We start from the raw sequence: 19143 nt of genomic DNA, 5'->3' as shown, positions 1-19143 counted from the left end.
GTGTGATTCACTTTATATTTTTTTATTCCATATTCATTTTATTCCATATTATTTTGATATTTCCATAAATGATTTTATTTCATTTATACTATTTTACATTTACCTAGCCTTTTATAATTAAGATAAGATTATTGCAATTTACTACTTTTTGATATGATGAAAATGAAATTAACTGAAAAATTGCTAATGATATGCTGACTAAGGAAAGAAGAGCTTCAATTACATCAACCAAAATGATTGCGATTGACTCTGTTTGGCTGCAAGCTTTTGTCCTTTGGTTGTTTTGGTTGCTTATTTTAGCCAAACTTTATGACAATGAAAACTTCACTTTACTTGCTGCGTGGCCAACGCTTCAGAGTACCACAGAAAACTGAAAAGCATTTTCTATCCAAAGTTCATCAGTTTTCATGTAAAAGAACAGTGAATAAGAGCCACTTTTAGACTGTTAATCACCAATTCTAGTTACATTGAAGACTGGGTGTCAGATAGCATTTAGGTTGCTATGAGTTACCTGTAGGTAGTTGGCTACTTTTTAAGAAAACACTAAAGGTGAATGAGATGAGGATGCAGAGTGCATCTAACAGAAAGAGCTCAGGCTAACTTGAGGTGACAGATCATGGATGTACTTGCATCCACAATAATATATTAGCAGGTTCTTGCTAGCAAGTGTGCATAAGGTAGGGTGAAGCAGACACTAGCGTACATGATTTAACATGGAAGCATTAGTATGATGTAACTCACTAATCATCAGTACACCAAAACATCAATTAGTATTTCCAAGATTTGGGAGAGATTGTCAATAAACAATTAGTATCTGTTTCAAGTTACAGTAAAACCTCTAATTGAATGGGATAGCGCTCTATTTTTCAACCTCTTTTCTATGGTGGCGGTCAATTGAAGGTGGCGTTCAAATAGAGGCTGGCGGTCTATTTTTCAAACAGTTCATCTGAATTTTCAAAAAAATAAATTTAGCCCTATTACGAGCGAAGCGGATGTCGCCTACATTTAACGATATTAAACATTTTGAATGCAATAAATCTGCTAACTTACCTCTAACTTGTCAAATATCTATTAATAAAAATGCATCGAGAAACCGAGAAATATCTCTACCAGTTGATATATATTGCTTGCAATTGACCTGCAATGATATTATAGCCTGTGTCCTTCTTTGCTATTTGTTGGAATTTTCAAATTTTATTGCATTTAAAATTTGAAGAGATATTTGTATTTTATATTTATATTTAACATTGTTGAATAAAGGCTCATTGCACTCACTGATATGTTTGCTACAGTTTGCAGCCAAAACTAACTTTTTATGTGCAATAGAAGAGAAGTTATGAGCATCGATCCATTGTAAGCTGTGTTAAGATAGCCGCAAGGATGACATTTTTATTTAAATTTAATCTGGTTTTTACATGTACATGTACTTCGAAGTATTAGGACCGCGTTTAACAAAAAACCGCTATTAGCCTGAGACAGTAATTATTTCTATAGCGTTGCTTTGAAAGTTCGTCTACCATCGTAAACTTAAGCCGTTTTTTATAAATGTAGGCTACTTCAAAGTAGAAAGACCGCGTTAGAAAGAGAGCTACTACTAGCCTGAGATCGTTATTTATTGTTGCTGCGGTGTTGCTTTCAAAGTTTTAACAAAAAAACGAAAAGCTTTGGAATTGAACAACAAGAGAATTAACTGATATTGATATAAACAATTCATTATTAATACGATTTTGTGTACATTTCTACTGATCGGTTGATAATATGGGCTCGAAAAGATCAAATAATGTCAAAGTGGCTGGCGAATAGAAGTGGCGTTCAATTGGAGAGTGGCGGTCTATTTTTCAACCCATCTCTCAGGGTGGCGGTCAATTGGAGGTGGCGTTCAAATAGAGGTGGCGTTCTATGCAAGAATTGTTGTTATTAATTCATCATATTTAGGATTTTTATTTTGTCTTCTCAATTCATATTAATTGTATCATTAAAAAATCATATCTTTTTCTAATCGAAACAAAACAGACATAATTTAGCTATTACTTGCTAATTATTTCACATTTACATTTAAACCCTTGTATAGTAGTGTTAATTTTTTTAATTTATTTGACCTGCACAAAACATTTTCATCATGATATGAAGTTTAAAAGTTGTTAGACAAAGTTTGACAACCTTTACAGTTGTTTTTATTTTCTCTCTTAATTTATTTCAATTCCACCAGTACACTTTTCTCATGATATGTTGTTTGAAAGTTAGGATGGCAAATGTTGTTATGTATGTTAAATACAAATCAACTTTCTGTTCAAAGACTTATATTACCTGAGCAACGCTGGGTTGTACAGCTAAAATATATACGTATATATATATATATATATATATATATATATATATATATATATATATATATATATATATATATATATATATTTATATATATATATATATATATAATTTATTCATGTAAAACCTTAGATAAAAAACAACTTCATTACTATTAGTTTCATGTCTGTTACGCAGACAATCATCAGATAAAATTGTTTTGGTCCAACTGAGTTATATATGTAAGAGAGGTGTAATTACTATAACGACTGGTAGCTATGTAATTGCATTTCGTAGTGTGTATTTAACAGAATGTCGGCATGTGGAAGCTAGCTCGTTACGCTTGTTGAGTGAGCTCATTTCTGGCTTTGTGAGGATGATGTACTTTTCTGATATGCACAGGTTACAACGCTTGGTTACAACGTTACAAGCGTTGTAACCTGTGCATATCAGAAAAAGTACATCATCCTCACAAAGCCAGAAATGAGCTCACTCAACAAGCGTAATGAGCTAGCTTCCACATGCCGACATTCTGCTAAATACACACTACGAAATGCAATTACATAGCTATCAGTCGTTATAGTAATTACACCTCTCTTACATATATAACTCAGTTGGACCAAAACAATTTTATCTGATGATTGTCTGCGTAACAGACATGAAACTAATAGTAATGAAGTTGTTTTTTATCTAAGGTTTTACATGAATAAATTTTATATTTAAGCTCTGATCACTCATTGAGCACTATTTGGCAGCTTTAACACACTACTTTGGAACATATATATATATATATATATATATATATATATATATATATATATATATATATATATATATATATATATATGTATATATGTACAGGACAGATAGTGCAGTTGGTAAGGTATCGGGACCTCGGTTCAAACCCCAACAACTGCACTTTTCTGGTGGTCCTTAGACAAGACCCTTGCTTGTATAACGTCTACAACCTCTATGATGAGTGCAATAACCAAAGCCATGCTGGCTCGAACGTCGCTCGGTCCGCGCTGCCTGTAGCTGAACCAGGACAAGGCAGTGAAAAATGGGCTACTGGTTCAAAACGGATGAAATAGACTTGGACTGATAACACGAACCTCATGCAGTGCTACTTTATGAGTGAGCCTCAAAAGTGGGGCTACATGGGAAGGATGTATCAACTGTGGATAAACATGCGCCTTGAATTGCCACTAACCGCTAAGCAACTTGTAGCTCAGAGGAGTAACATAATCAAGCGGCACCTCATATCGGAACTTGAGGTAGATGAAGGTAGGGAACAGTTCACCCAGGTAGCCTCGACCAATGAGGAGTGCATATCAACACACACTGTCATGCATACACGATCATGTGTTGACTCACGGGTTGAAGAAAACATGCACTTGGACCTTGACCCAAGGGTGAAAGAGCTTGCGGAAAATATCATCAACAAGATGCCAGCTGCTAATGACTATGGAGGCAGGGTACCACTACGAAGAGTTAGCAAGGCTATACCTAAGAAGCTGTTAGAAGACATTATCTTGGCACTGGAGGCGATCTCAACTGGATCAATCAGTGAGACTATTGCTTTAATCCGCAGTACAGCAACCGTCATCTTGGAGGAGATGGGTATTAAGCCAGTGCCAACAAGGCTTCAAGCCATTCCATCCCAGCAGCTGAGGCTACAAAATAAGATCAAGGACTTGCATAAGAAAGTTAGTAGGCTCAGTGAGAGATCTAACCACAGTTTGGAGCGTCCAAAAAGGGAAGCCACAATAGAAGCTCTAGAATCTGCCAAACAACGGCTAGTAGCACTCTCGGCACGACTGGAGCGGTACACCAAAGAGCGAGATAACAAAAGAATGAACAAACTGTTCATCAATAATCCATCTAGAGTGTATTTCCCAGTTCAAAGGTGAACTGCAGAGGCCAATGTCTGAGCCTCCCCGATCTAGCACTTCAAAGTTCTGGAAGGACATCTGGGAGAAAGAGACTGCTCATAACACCACTGCAAATTGGCTGAAGAGGCTTAAAGAGAGCCGTCAACACACTGTGGCTCAACAAGGACTCACCATCAGCGAAGAGGACATCAAGTCCAGAGTGCAGCGCATGAAAAACTGGGCAGCACCTGGCCATGACATTATTCAAGCCTTCTGGTTAAAGAAATTGACATCACTTCACACTAAAATGGCTAAGCAGATGGAATGCCTAATAGAACAAGGTGACCATCCGGAATGGCTGACCAAAGGATGAACTGTACTTCTGATAAAAGATCCAAAGCAGGGGCCGATTCCCAAAAACTATCGACCAATAACGTGCTTGCCCACCACCTGGAAACTGCTCTCAAGAATAGTTACAGACAAACTGGAAGAGCACATGAGTCACTATATGACCAATGCTCAGAAAGGAATTGGGCGCAACACCCGAGGAGCCAAACATCAGTTACTGGTGGATCGGACGATTTGTCAAGACAGCAGGAAAAGGCAAACCAATCTTGCCATAGCTTGGATTGACTACAAAAAGACCTATGACTCAATTCCCCATAGTTGGATACTTGAGTGCCTCAGTATGTACAATGTTCACCCTGCTCTTGTGGCATTCATCAAGATGTCAATGACCAAATGGAAGACGGAACTGGAGGCTAATGGCAAAAAGCTGGCGAGTGTAAAAACTAAGCGAGGCATCTATCAAGGTGACTCCTTATCACCGCTGCTTTTCTGCATATGCCTAAACCCTTTAAGCAATATGCTGGAGGAGACTCAATATGGGTACCAGTTTAAGAGTGGCACCAAGATAAACCACCTCTTCTACATGGATGACATCAAGCTGTACGCTATCAAAGAAAGGGACATTGATTCGCTAATACACCTCACTCAGGTATACAGCAAGGACATTGGAATAACCTTCGGTATTGAGAAATGTGGAAGGCTAATTCTTAAGAAAGGCCATTCTATGCTCACAGATGGCCTAAGAATGCCAAATGGTATCATCAAAGATATAGAAGAAGGGTACAAGTACTTGGGGATTATGCCTCAAGTGCATAATCAAAGCAACATCAACCTCAAGTGCTATATGCAAAGCAACATCAACCACGAAGCCGAGGTACGTCACAAAGCCATTACCGAATACAAGAAACGCCTTTGGCAGGTCTTACGGAGCCAGCTCAATGCCAAGAACCAAGCATGGCAATAAATACCTACTCACTGCCAGTAATAAGATATCCAGCAGGCATAATAAAGTGTACTGAGAAAGCCATCAAAGAAACAGATATAGCAACTCGTATACTGCTGACCATGCATGGAGCACTCCGACCAAAATCTGATAATACTAGATTGTATCTCGATAGGAAAGATGGCGGCAGGAGACTTAAAAGTGTACAGCAGACAGTGAAAGAGGAGGAGCAAAGCATCAAAGCATATGCAGCCTCCATGGCCACTTCAGATAAGTTGCTAGCTGACTTTCAATTGGCTGCTCTTACAACGGACCTACACGCTGATGACGAGGAAATTGACTGGCACACGAAACCTCTTCATGGTGCTTACCACCAACAAATATCTAAGGTTAGCGATCTTCACCAGACATATATGTGGCTGAACAAAGGAAACCTAACGGCCAATACAGAGTCACTAATCATGGCAGCCCAGGAGCAAGTGCTCCCAACAAGGCAACTCCAAACGAAAATCTATCACACTATAGACGATCCTAGATGCAGACTGTGCAAAGATGCACCTGAGACCATCCAACACATCATCAGTGGATGCAAGCAGTTAGCAGGAAATGCATACACTGAGCGGCATAATCATGTCGCAGGTGTTGTGTATAGAAGTCTATGTGATGAGTATAGCATTAATAAACCACAACACTGGTGGGAAGCTCCTGGTAAGGTCAATGAAAATAACCACGCTAAGATCCTCTGGGACTTCTACATCCGAACTAACAAGCATGTCCTAGCAAACCAACCAGATATAGTAGTGGTAGACAAGGAGAACAAGAGGGCTACTATAATAGATAGAGCAGTACCCAATGACTACAATATAGCCAGCAAAGAAAAAGAAAAGGTAGAGAAATATCTTCCGCTTGGAGAAGAGATTGAAAAATGCTGGAATGTAAGAACAACTGTAATCCCAGTAGTCATTAGGGCACTGGGCGCAATAACACCGACGCATAAATTGTGGCTTGCCCAAATACCAACAACAATCAACTCAGGTGAGTTGCAGAAAAGTGCGCTATTGGGAAAAGCTAAGATCTTGAGGCGAGTGCTCAAACTCCCAGGTTTCTGGTAGGAGACCCGAGTTAGAGCAGAATTTATCACCCATACGGGGTATCCGTGGTGAGGAAACAATTTTATATATATATATATACAATATATATAAATATTACTTTATTGGCAATTTTTTTATATCGACCAGAAATGTTTTCTGAATTATGCCATACAAAAAGCATAACATAAAAAAAGGAAAAAAGGCTACAGTCACCCACTAAAATCAAATAAATAGTGTTTAAAATGGCTTTCTCTACTAATAGAACGATTATTAAGTAGATTGTTAAAACAACTAGCAATGGTATTTTCAAAATAATAGTTAGATGCTGTATGCAATTTGTTCATTAGTTGAAGTGACAGGATACAAACCATGGAAGACATTGTAACTTTTAATTGATGTAAAATTAACATTTATTTAAAATGCTTAAAGCTTGTGTACTCAGAGTGTTAGGGTTATAGAAATAAAGACGTATTATGTACTAATATTAGTATTAATTACAGCTTAACACTTTAACAAGTGCCTGAATCAATATCAACCAATTAGCTCATACCATCTAAGAGAAGCATATGAGCTCAACATAACCCAAAAATAAAATACAATGAAAAAACAAAATTAACAATGATATGCATATGTGAGGATGCAGAAGAATTGTAAATAACATAATTCTCCAACCCCTCATAACATAGCCTCTATCGAGCATCAGTTATAAACCCTTATGCAATCTTACAGTATTTCTCGCCAGAAGCCAGTGCCTTGGAAACGTTCACAACTAAATGGAACCCTACTGAAGTGAAACGAACTGTTTGTCACGAGTTTGGTAGTTGTTAAAAACTACCTTGATATTGTGAGTCTACAATAAAAGTAAAATTAACACTAAGTACAGTAGTAAAGTGTGTCTCAAGCAATGAAAATCTTGTTTGGTTGAATACTCACTCTTTTGTTGCAGTTTGAGAATGTATGCATGGGAGCTGTTTTCTACTCTGTATAGAATGTTTGTTGAGTTGGGTGTCTATTCTGTGTACACGTCTTCTGCCTTTGTATATACTGTATCTTGATTTATTATGTTGAATTTGAATAAGTATATAATTTGAATAAGTACATGTTGATGTATGTATTGTGGTGAGATACGGTGATTTGTGGTTCTCCTGTCCAATTGATATCTGACATCCTCTAGGTGGTTTGATGTGTTGTGCCAAAGATAAATACATGTAATTACACTTTCTTTCTGCAAATATTGTTATTATTATTATTGGGTATAGTAGTTTGTGGATTCAAGCCAATTAGGTTTTCAACCTAGATTAGGTTCTATCTGATATCTGAAACTATTAATTATAGAGCGTATTGATAGATTAAAATAAACTTCAACAATACCCAGCAAGATTTTTAATATGTAACAGAACGCCAGGTATTTACGTGTATAATGCACTCTATACATATAAACGCATGTTAGTGTGCATGTGCTGTCTTGAAATAAAAAAACTCACATAATGGAACAAAGGTAACTAATATTGCAAATTCTAGCCAGCCCCACAATTCTCCAATTTTAAAAAAGTTTGCTGCACAAGCGTGTGCAGCTACCCAGCTTGTACCACATCACCAACATCTCCTTCTTTGCTTTAATTACCACTGTTCATATTTACTTGTTAGGTCAGACATCTTGGTTATTCTACGACATAGATCACTGATGACCGGTGATGCTCTTGTGTGAAAAGAGGTGCCAATTTTATATTAGTGAGTCTCTGCTAACTTTAAAAAAACATAACTTACAAGTACCAGAGAGCAAGCATGAGGTGGTAGAAGTGATACTCCACAAGCAGTGTAAATGGCTTCTATTTACCTCATTCAAGGACTGGTCTATGTAAAGGGTGACACCTTGCCACATGGTTATGGATGTGAAAGTAAGCAGACAAGGAGGGCATGTAAATTGACCACACTGAATGCATACGTGACACTTTAGCAGACAATAACTAACCTTTGAGCATGCTTATCACTTACTACCTACTGATAAGCAATAGGTTTAGTGCCAGCTTATCAAATGCCAATCTGAGAATTGACAATGCTTGTCAATTCTCGCTCTGCACCCGAGAGTTCAGCAGTGTAAGTGAGATGGCTCCTAAAAAGGTGGGTATAAATAAACTTCTGTATATATTTACTATTTATCACAAATGAGTTCTGTTTGTGAAGTACTATCAGGCTTAGTGTGGACATGAATTATTACTATTAGAGGTCAGTTGGCAATGTCTAACAAGTTGATAATAAGTTTAGCATACAATATACCTAGCAAAGAAGAGTGTAACATATGATATACCTAGCAAAGAAGAGTGTAACGTATGACATGCCTAACAAAGAAGAGTGTAACATACGACATACCTAACAAAGAAGAGTGTAACATATGACATGCCTAACAAAGAAGAGTGTAACATACGACATACCTAACAAAGTATAGTGTAACATATGACATACCTAACAAAGAAGAGTGTATTATATGATATACCGAGCAAAAGAGAAGCATTTGAGAGATTTCAAATGTTTTATTTCTTGTTTTTTTAGGTTCTCATCAGTAAACCACCCAAACCAGGTCAAACTAATAACAGCGGTAAACAAAATTCAATATTTGCTCAAAATATTGTATTACAAATAAATAATTACTACACTTTTCATGAAGATCCAAAAAGATTTTCTAATATGAAAACTATAAACCAAGCTGACACATTCGTTAATACACATAATATGATATTGGTACAGAACGATCCAAAAGGACTTTCTAATACGAAAACTATAAACCAAGCTGACACATTCGTTGATACACATAGTATGATATTGGTACAGAACGGTCCAAAAGGACTTTTTAATACGAAAACTATAAACCAAGCTGACACATTCGTTGATACACATAGTATGATATTGGTACAGAACGATCCAAAAGGATTTTCTAATACGAAAACTATAAACCAAGCTGACACATTCGTTGATACACATAGTATGATATTGGTACAGAACGATCCAAAAGGACTTTCTAATACGAAAACTATAAACCAAGCTGACACATTCGTTGATACACATATTATGATATTGGTACAGAACGATCCAAAAGGATTTTCTAATACGAAAACTATAAACCAAGCTGACACATTCGTTGATACACATAGTATGATATTGGTACAGAAAGATCCAAAAAGACTTTCTAATCCAAAAACCAAAGCATGCGATGTCCGATTTTTTTATACTGACAGATCGGCTATTCATAGCCTTACTCTATGTTCTCAAAATGCCACAAGAGATGATGACACTCGGTCTGATACGCATGATGGATCATTTAAACGCAAAGATCAAATAATTTCAAAGTCAAATATTAGACTTTTGAAGGAAACTACGAGTATTTTGCCAAACAACCCGATAATAAATGAAGGTCACACTGTTTCGATTTGCTGTGATAACGTTATACATAAAACAAAGATAGGTCGAATTTCTCCCAAACAAAAATATAAATCTGGTTCCAATTTGGTAAAAACTGCGGATACAAAAGATCGTGAGAAGTTATCAGTTGAGGAGAAAAAAGAGTCTGATGAAAGATCAGACGAAGGAGGTGCAGACTGCCTAAACAGACATAGAGATAACAGTGAGTACATAGTATAATATCAGCAATAGAAAAGTGTAGTTATAGTTGACAGTATGAAGCCGGCCCTTGTACACACAAGCAAACCTCCTGATCCTAGACCATATTAACAACGTTTGATCAACTGTGAAAGTACTTATGATAGCACAAATACTTGAACTGATTATCATGTTGAAGCTTCAATCTTGCAGAACTTTATCACAAAAAACCTAAACTAAATATATCATATAGTTTTTTTTCACACTCGTTCAAATAAGTGATGTTTTGATATGCTTTTGGAATATGTTAAAAACATATACTGCGCAAAGCATTCAAACTTTAAACTTTAAACGTTTAAACTTTTCAAACATCAAACAAAAAGAACTAGTGTTTTGTTGGCAGCCGTATTTCATCTCTCGGTCTATTATAAGTGCTCTCTTTATTTTGGCAATGTATCAAAAAATAATGGTACAATCAATTTTAAACTTTCAGAATATACTAAAAGCATATACTGCGCAAAGAGATCGTATTTTGTATTTCAGTGTAAATCGGAAGTACGAAAATGCATAAAAACTAGTGTTCTGTCTGCAGTTATTTTTCATTTCTTGTTTGGAAAGAAATTTGTTGGTATTTTTGCTATACATTGAAACCTTATACTCGCTATACTTGAAATTATATTTTAAGATTTATCTCCCCTGTAAATAAGATTCATTCCATAGAAGCATCAGAATTGCAATTTTTTATCATAATTATTTTGCCGTGATTTAGAATGTCAGTGGTAAAGTCAAAATTCCTTTTCTATCTAATTTTAAACGTTTCACATCCTACGATTGTTACATGCACATGTAAACTATATACAGCGGAACCTCGGTTCTCGAACACAATCTGTTTCAGAAAGTTGTTTGAAAACTGAGTTGTTCGAGATCCGAAACAATCTTTCCTACTAGAATTTATATATGCAAACTTTAATCCATTCCAAGTCGAAAAAGCAACTTCGGTAAAATATTTTTTAACGCTTTACACCTTAAACTGTACTCCATACTGCATACTATAAATAAAATGAGTAGATATAGATCGTGTTTAATTTTATTTAAAAAAACTTTTTTTGATGACAAAAAAGAAAACAAAAGGTAAACATTTCGTATGTTTTGCTATTGAAACAACAAAAACATTGAAGGTTAAAAAACAATAAAGAAAATTGCAGAAATTTATAACGAAACAAAAAATGCAACAGATCAGTTACATTGAAAATTATGTAAAATATAAAATATAAATAGCAATGGCACATTTGCTCCTTCAAAACAATTTCTGGTAACTCAACCGGAGAAGTTGTCTCACTAGCAACTCGCTTTGGTAGAAAAAACGTCCTCCCAGATGATTCCTTATCTGGTAAAAAATTTATAAAGCGTAACTTGCTTCTCTCTTTGTTTAGAACCTTCCAAAAGTGTCTTATAACAACGCCGTTAAACGTATAAACAGCTCTACTGCTTGCGGCTTTAACTAGATGGTAAAGTTCCACAAAACTTTAGATATCATTCCATCTTGCGCAAATTGTTTCATATCCGCAATAGAGGCATCATTCCTAACGTCATTCTCATCAGAAGACACCTCTGTTCTTCAGTGGTGAGCACGCCACAATGTTTGTTGAGGTGCTCTGACATCGCCGCAGTCCATTTCTAAACCCACATTTTGGCCCATACTGACAATTTCATCAATCAGTTGAACGACTTCTAGCAGTCCTTCATCGACGTCAGCAGCTGTGCTGGTACCAGCAACACTGTCTAGCCCTTCCAACCCTGGTCTAGCCTCACAATTGAGCCACAAATTTTTCAATTCCGTGTTCATAGCCTTGTATGACACTTGGTTCCACGCTTTGTCAATGATGCAGATGCAGTGATAAACATTGAAATGACTTTTCCAAAAATCTCGAAGGATTAGGTTTGTGTCACCAGTCACATTGAAGCATCATTGAAACAAGAATTTAGTGTACAACTTCTTAAAATTTGAAATGATTTGCTGGTCCATAGGTTGAACCAGAAGTGTTGTATTTGCAGGGAGAAACTTTATCTTGATAAAATACAATTCCTCTGTCAAATCTTCTTGCAAACATGGAGGGTGGGCAGGAGCATTGTCCATAAGAAGACAGCAGTGTAGTGGCAATTTCTTTTCCCCAAATTTGTTTTTTTTACGGCTTGACCAAATATCTCATGGTGGCCACTCAGTACAAATTTGCCTGGTCAGCGAAGCCTTTGTATTTGACTTCCACATAACAAGCAACCTCCCTTTAATAAAACTATTAGCTTTGAAAGCCCTGGGAATCTCGGAATGGTAAATGAGCAGAGGCTTTACTTTGAAGTCACCACTAGCATTTCCACACAACAAGAGAGTTAATCTATCTTTCATTGGTTTGTGGCTTGGCCTCGGCATTTCCTCCCAAATGATGTATGTTCTTCGTGGCAATTTCTTCCAAAAAAAAGTTCAGTTTCATCCATATTGAACACTTGTTGAAGAGAATATTGCTCGGCATCGACATATTGCTCGAATTCCTTTTTAAAGTCATCTGCAGCTGTTTTGTCTAAACTTGCTGCCTCCCCATAATGAACAACAGAGTGTATACCACTTCTTTTTTAAACCTTTCAAACTACCCTCTGCTCGCTTTAAAATCAAACCCTTAAGAAATAATGGTAGAATCTTTTTTTATCGAATTTTTATACAAAAGTTTTGCTTTTGCACAAATCGTATCTTCACTCAGAGGGTTCCCTGATAACAGTTTTTCGTTTACGAAAATAAGTAAAAGTTTTATCCACTTCTTCCAATACCTGCGGCCTTTGTTTGCTAAAAAATACTAGATCCTTCAGCGACATCACTTGCTTTAAGCTGGTCTTGGTTTTTTACGATAGTACTTATGGCCGATTTCGCTATGCCAAACTCCTTAGCCAACATAGAAACACCCACACCAGATTCATATTTAGCTATCAATTCCTTTTTAAATTCAATATTTTTGCGAATTATTTTTCTTTGTCCTCAGCATCTTTTTTTGTTTTTGGAGCCATAGTAACGAATGTTTCGATACTGTTTCCAGAGCTGTTCCGAATGTTTAATTTCAACGCGCATGCTCCGGTTAGGTCGAGAACCGAATTCATGTTTGAGATCCGAGACGAACAAATCTCAAAATTTTTGGTCGAAAACCGAGTTGGTCGAGAACCGAAGCGTTCGAAAATCGAGGTGTGTAGTGTGAAGGTGTGTAGTGTGAAAATACTTGCGTGTAGAACCACATGGAAAAACCTAATTCCGAGTTATCTCGGGTGAAGGCTTCAAAGGGTTAAAGTAGGAAGGTTTGTGTCAAGAGAATAACAATAACTATAATGAACCTATCTCTGCTCTGTTACACCAGTGTTGAATGTAATTTGAACACACGAAAAAGGAAATTATTTTGCCCTTAGCCTGGTGTATATTTTGGTGTCCTAATTAATACTGTAAGTAATAATTAAAGTATGACTTCAGATCTACAAGATTAGTTATATTTTTTGGTTTTCAGTAATCCTTTTTATTGTGGATTAATTGTAACCACTCAGATGTTTCCTGTTAATTAATGCAGGGAACCTGGAACCTCTGTACAAATTGGCTGTGGCAGAGAGTTGTGTTTATGCTATCCGTGATTTTGCCACAGTAGTTGGCAATATAAGTAAAAAACCTGTAAGCATTGTTGTTTGAGTCAAATGTGAAAGCTGAAAACGTTTTTTCAAGCACATTTTATTGCTTTTTATGGTACCTAGTAACCTATGTTTCTCAGAGTTAAACATTTTGTTGATGCTGTGCTAAAATTCTTTAGACAATAAGAGCGCTCTATTAGAGATTGATAACAAGGGAACACATGCTTGGCTCTCTTCCAGAGACATGGCTATGATAGGATTTGGTGCACTCGCAGGTATGACCCAGTTATAATAAAACACATGTTTGTGTGTCACAACATGACATCACCTTTCATTATTCAATTTTATTTCAGATAAGTACTTTATATAGCATGGTAAATTCATATAGTACATTCCATAGATATATGCAGTTGTAAAATAGTAACCTTGTAGCTCTAGCTAGTTCCACTCTTTTGTTGATAAAATGGCCAGATAGTTTCATCTCCATCAGCATGTTTTTACTCTTCTTTGGTGGGTCTAAAAGATGGAAGTCTGGAGATAAGCTTTAGCAAGTTGAAATAAACTCGGATTATAGATAGCTATCCCAGTTATTCTTTTTGACACAATCTACTTTGAAGTGTTGCGTTAGTAACTAACTAGTAACTAAGCCTGGTTCAGACGAAAGTCAGTGTCATATGTATGGAGTACGAGGTGCTGCACCCTGCTATGCAAGCTATCCTGCACACTCTACAATCACACAGCTGTTACATCTTTCAGAATGAAATGTCGTTACTGGCCCAACTGATAGCTACACAATTTGTGTTTACTTTCCATTCACGAGATGCATAATGAGTCTGAGATTATGTTGTTCACTCGATTCACATCAACCCTAGCCTAGTGTACTACGACTATGATTGACCACGCAAGACAATGCTTTTGTGGAGTACGCGCAGGACTAATTAGTTGTGACATCCTGCGATATCATAGCTATCAGGGTTCACATCCATCACACACCTGCATAAGCTTGTATAGCAGGGTGCAGCGCCTCTCGCGACGTGGGTCTGAACCAGGCTTTACTGCTAAGGTAAGATTCACAGCAGCCAATTCTTTTTTAGCAGCTGTAACCGTTGGGTTCGTTAGTTGGAAGCTTCGAACATGATAATGGTGAGTATTGCTTAAAATTAAGCAAATATTACTTTTAAAAGGTGTTTTAACTGATGGTCTATCAAATAAGCAAGCATGATAATATATTGCGCTGGCTATTATTAAATAAATGTGAACAAAATATAAAAAACAAACTCATTTATGGAATGACTATGCTAATCTAATTTATACCATATGTTTCAGGTATTCGATTCTACACACAAGTTTCAAAGTAGATACATGTAGATGAACCTATTGAATAGCGTCACCAAAGATAACCGAACTTACCATCACCCTAACCCGGTATTTTCCCCTGACGTACACAAGGGCCAACAGTAGCAATGTTATGCAATCATAGCAACCCAACCTGCAAGATCAACGTTCTTCAGATGACGTACCTAAAAACAGTGTTCCCTTGTTATATGGAAATATTGAAAACAACAACATACCAACAGGGAATGCAACCAGACCACAGGATAAGCATATAACACCTACAAGCAGCAAGACGCCTGAAAGACACCAAAAGATTCGATAATCGGAAACATCAAAAGAAAAGTAGAAACTTCAAAATTGAAGAAATCAATCATAGAAACTGCTTCAACACCACCTGCAGAAGCAGCCAAAAGGAGGTGGAAACAATTAAATCTACCAAACACACCCAAGCACCACCAAAAATAACTGAACTTACCATCACCCTAACCCGGTACTTTCCCCTGACGTATACAAGCGCCCACAGTAGTAATTTTATGCAATCATGGCAGCCCAACCTGCAAGATCGGAGTTCTTCAGACAACGTACCTAAAGACAGTGTTCCTTTGTTGAATGGAGATATTGCGAAAACAACATACCGACAGGCAATGCAGCCAGACCACAGGATAAGCAAATAAATCCTAAAAGCAGCAAAACACCTAAAAGACATCAAAAGATTCGATAATTTGAAACGTCAAAAGAAACTTAGAAACTTCAAAATTGAAGAAATCAATCATAGAAACTGCTTCAACACCACCTGCAGAAGCAGCCAAAAGGAGGTGGAAACAATTAAATCTACCAAACACACCCAAGCACCACCAAAAATAACTGAACTTACCATCACCCTAACCCGGTACTTTCCCCTGACGTATACAAGCGCCCACAGTAGCAATGTTATGCAATCATAGCATCCCAACCTGCAAGATCAACGTTCTTCAGATGACGTACCTAAAAACAGTGTTCCCTTGTTATATGGAAATATTGAAAACAACATACCAACAGGGAATGCAACCAGACCACAGGATAAGCATATAACACCTACAAGCAGCAAGACGCCTGAAAGACACCAAAAGATTCGATAATTGGAAACATCAAAAGAAAAGTAGAAACTTCAAAATTGAAGAAATCAATCATAGAAACTGCTTCAACACCACCTGCAGAAGCAGCCAAAAGGAGGTGGAAACAATTAAATCTACCAAACACACCCAAGCACCACCAAAAATAACTGAACTTACCATCACCCTAACCCGGTACTTTCCCCTGACGTATACAAGCGCCCACAGTAGTAATTTTATGCAATCATGGCAGCCCAACCTGCAAGATCGGAGTTCTTCAGACAACGTACCTAAAGACAGTGTTCCTTTGTTGAATGGAGATATTGCGAAAACAACATACCGACAGGCAATGCAGCCAGACCACAGGATAAGCAAATAAATCCTAAAAGCAGCAAAACACCTAAAAGACATCAAAAGATTCGATAATTTGAAACGTCAAAAGAAACTTAGAAACTTCAAAATTGAAGAAATCAATCATAGAAACTGCTTCAACACCACCTGCAGAAGCAGCCAAAAGGAGGTGGAAACAATTAAATCTACCAAACACACCCAAGCACCACCAAAAATAACTGAACTTACCATCACCCTAACCCGGTACTTTCCCCTGACGTATACAAGCGCCCACAGTAGCAATGTTATGCAATCATAGCATCCCAACCTGCAAGATCAACGTTCTTCAGATGACGTACCTAAAAACAGTGTTCCCTTGTTATATGGAAATATTGAAAACAACAACATACCAACAGGGAATGCAACCAGACCACAGGATAAGCATATAACACCTACAAGCAGCAAGACGCCTGAAAGACACCAAAAGATTCGATAATTGGAAACATCAAAAGAAAAGTAGAAACTTCAAAATTGAAGAAATCAATCATAGAAACTGCTTCAACACCACCTGCAGAAGCAGCCAAAAGGAGGTGGAAACAATTAAATCTACCAAACACACCCAAGCACCACCAAAAATAACTGAACTTACCATCACCCTAACCCGGTACTTTCCCCTGACGTATACAAGCGCCCACAGTAGTAATTTTATGCAATCATGGCAGCCCAACCTGCAAGATCGGAGTTCTTCAGACAACGTACCTAAAGACAGTGTTCCTTTGTTGAATGGAGATATTGCGAAAACAACATACCGACAGGCAATGCAGCCAGACCACAGGATAAGCAAATAAATCCTAAAAGCAGCAAAACACCTAAAAGACATCAAAAAATTCGATAATTTGAAACGTCAAAAGAAACTTAGAAACTTCAAAATTGAAGAAATCAATCATAGAAACTGCTTCAACACCACCTGCAGAAGCAGCCAAAAGGATGTGGAAGCAATTAAATCTACCAAACACACCCAAGCACCACCAAAAATAACTGAACTTACCATCACCCTAACCCGGTACTTTCCCCTGACGTATACAAGCGCCCACAGTAGCAATTTTATGCAATGATGGCATCCCAACCTGCAAGATCAACGTTCTTCAGATAACGTACTTAAAGACAGTGTTCCCTTCAATGGACTAACTCCTATGACATAATGCTGAACATTTATGTACCTGCCCTCAGGCTATCCAGAATGCCTATAAAAGAGAACAATTTTAATAGCTCATCCTTTTTGATATTGACCCATTGTAGACGTACAAGACCAAGCTTAAGAGCAGCTTAAGATACAGCTTTTGACATTAGATATATTTTATATTACTTAGCTTTTACTGCTTGTGATAATCTTTGTTTTATTCTAAAATTTTGCTACTTGTGTATTAGGTTTTGGGCTTATAAGAATAAAGAATATTTCTATTGCTACTTTAACATCTGAGAATTAGCATAATTAGACTTCACGCTTTACAACGATAACAAACAAGGTTTGTTATCGTTGTGGTTATAGTGATTGCCTTTGAGCAATCAACCATAAATAGCAGTCGGAAATGAAGCGAGAACATAGTAGTTTTTAATCATTGATGTTAGTGTGATGTTCAAGTAAGTAAATTCCTTAAAAACCATACATACCAAACAAACAAAGCTTATTAGAAGGGATTGATCATCTTGTTGACTAAAACAGATTTAATTTTCCCTGATGAGATTGAGCCTACACGAATATTTCTCCTAAGCTCACTTGTTGCGTTTAGCCTGTGATGTATTTTGCATAGAATAAACAGTGGTTACACTTTGAATAAAGCAAAAATAGGTTTTATCTTGTGGTCCCGTAATCCACGGACATGCAAACGTTCTGGTTATAAATAAGAAATACCATAAGACTTTGATTACATACAAGACAACGCTAGTATTCAATTTAATAATCTACAGACATGCAAATATTCTGGGTATAAACAAGAAATACCATAAGACTTTGATTACATACAAGACAACGCTAGCATTCAATTTAGTAATCTACAGACACGCAAACATTCTGGATATTAACAAGAAATACCATAAGACTTTGATTACATACAAGACAACGCTAGCATTCAATTTAGTAATCTACAGACATGCAAATATTCTGGTTATAAACCAGAAATACTATAAGACTGATTACATACAAGACAATGCTAGCATTCAATTTAGATTAAATGATTATCTTTCTCCAAATACTTTTGGCCAATTGTCAACAAACCCCTTCATGAGCAGTTTATCAGTGATTTAGCCATAGAGTTACCACCTAACATGTACAGTATGATGTGATAACAGTACATTCATGAAAACAATGCCCTATCCTTTATCATTACATTTTATGAAATGATTTTCATTTCTTTCATGATTAAGTAATCCATGGAATACTTGAAACCTCTATTGAAGAGGGAAGTTATCCTTTCTCTATGTTGGTGTGAAAGCCGGCTGAAAACAGGTTATTCTCTTTTTGTGTATTACATCTGAATACTTACTGATAAGTGAAGTTGTTATTTTCAGTGTATTTCATA

The 19143-nt window shown here is 36.8% G+C and overlaps 1 long non-coding RNA gene across 1 annotated transcript; it reads left to right on the top strand.

Moving 5' to 3' along the window:
- The first annotated feature begins 9742 nt into the window (after nucleotides 1-9742).
- Nucleotides 9743-14953, top strand: LOC137403780 (uncharacterized). Its single transcript, XR_010979616.1, has 3 exons — nucleotides 9743-10190; nucleotides 13996-14083; nucleotides 14903-14953. It is a non-coding gene; the product is annotated as an uncharacterized lncRNA (long non-coding RNA).
- The last annotated feature ends 4190 nt before the right edge of the window (nucleotides 14954-19143 follow it).

This window comes from Watersipora subatra, chromosome 9 (genome assembly GCF_963576615.1).
Source record: "Watersipora subatra chromosome 9, tzWatSuba1.1, whole genome shotgun sequence".
In the NCBI taxonomy this organism is placed as follows: Eukaryota; Metazoa; Bryozoa; class Gymnolaemata; order Cheilostomatida; family Watersiporidae; genus Watersipora; species Watersipora subatra.
The sequence above is the reverse complement of the archived record's forward strand: the minus strand, read 5'-3'. Positions and strand labels throughout refer to the sequence as shown.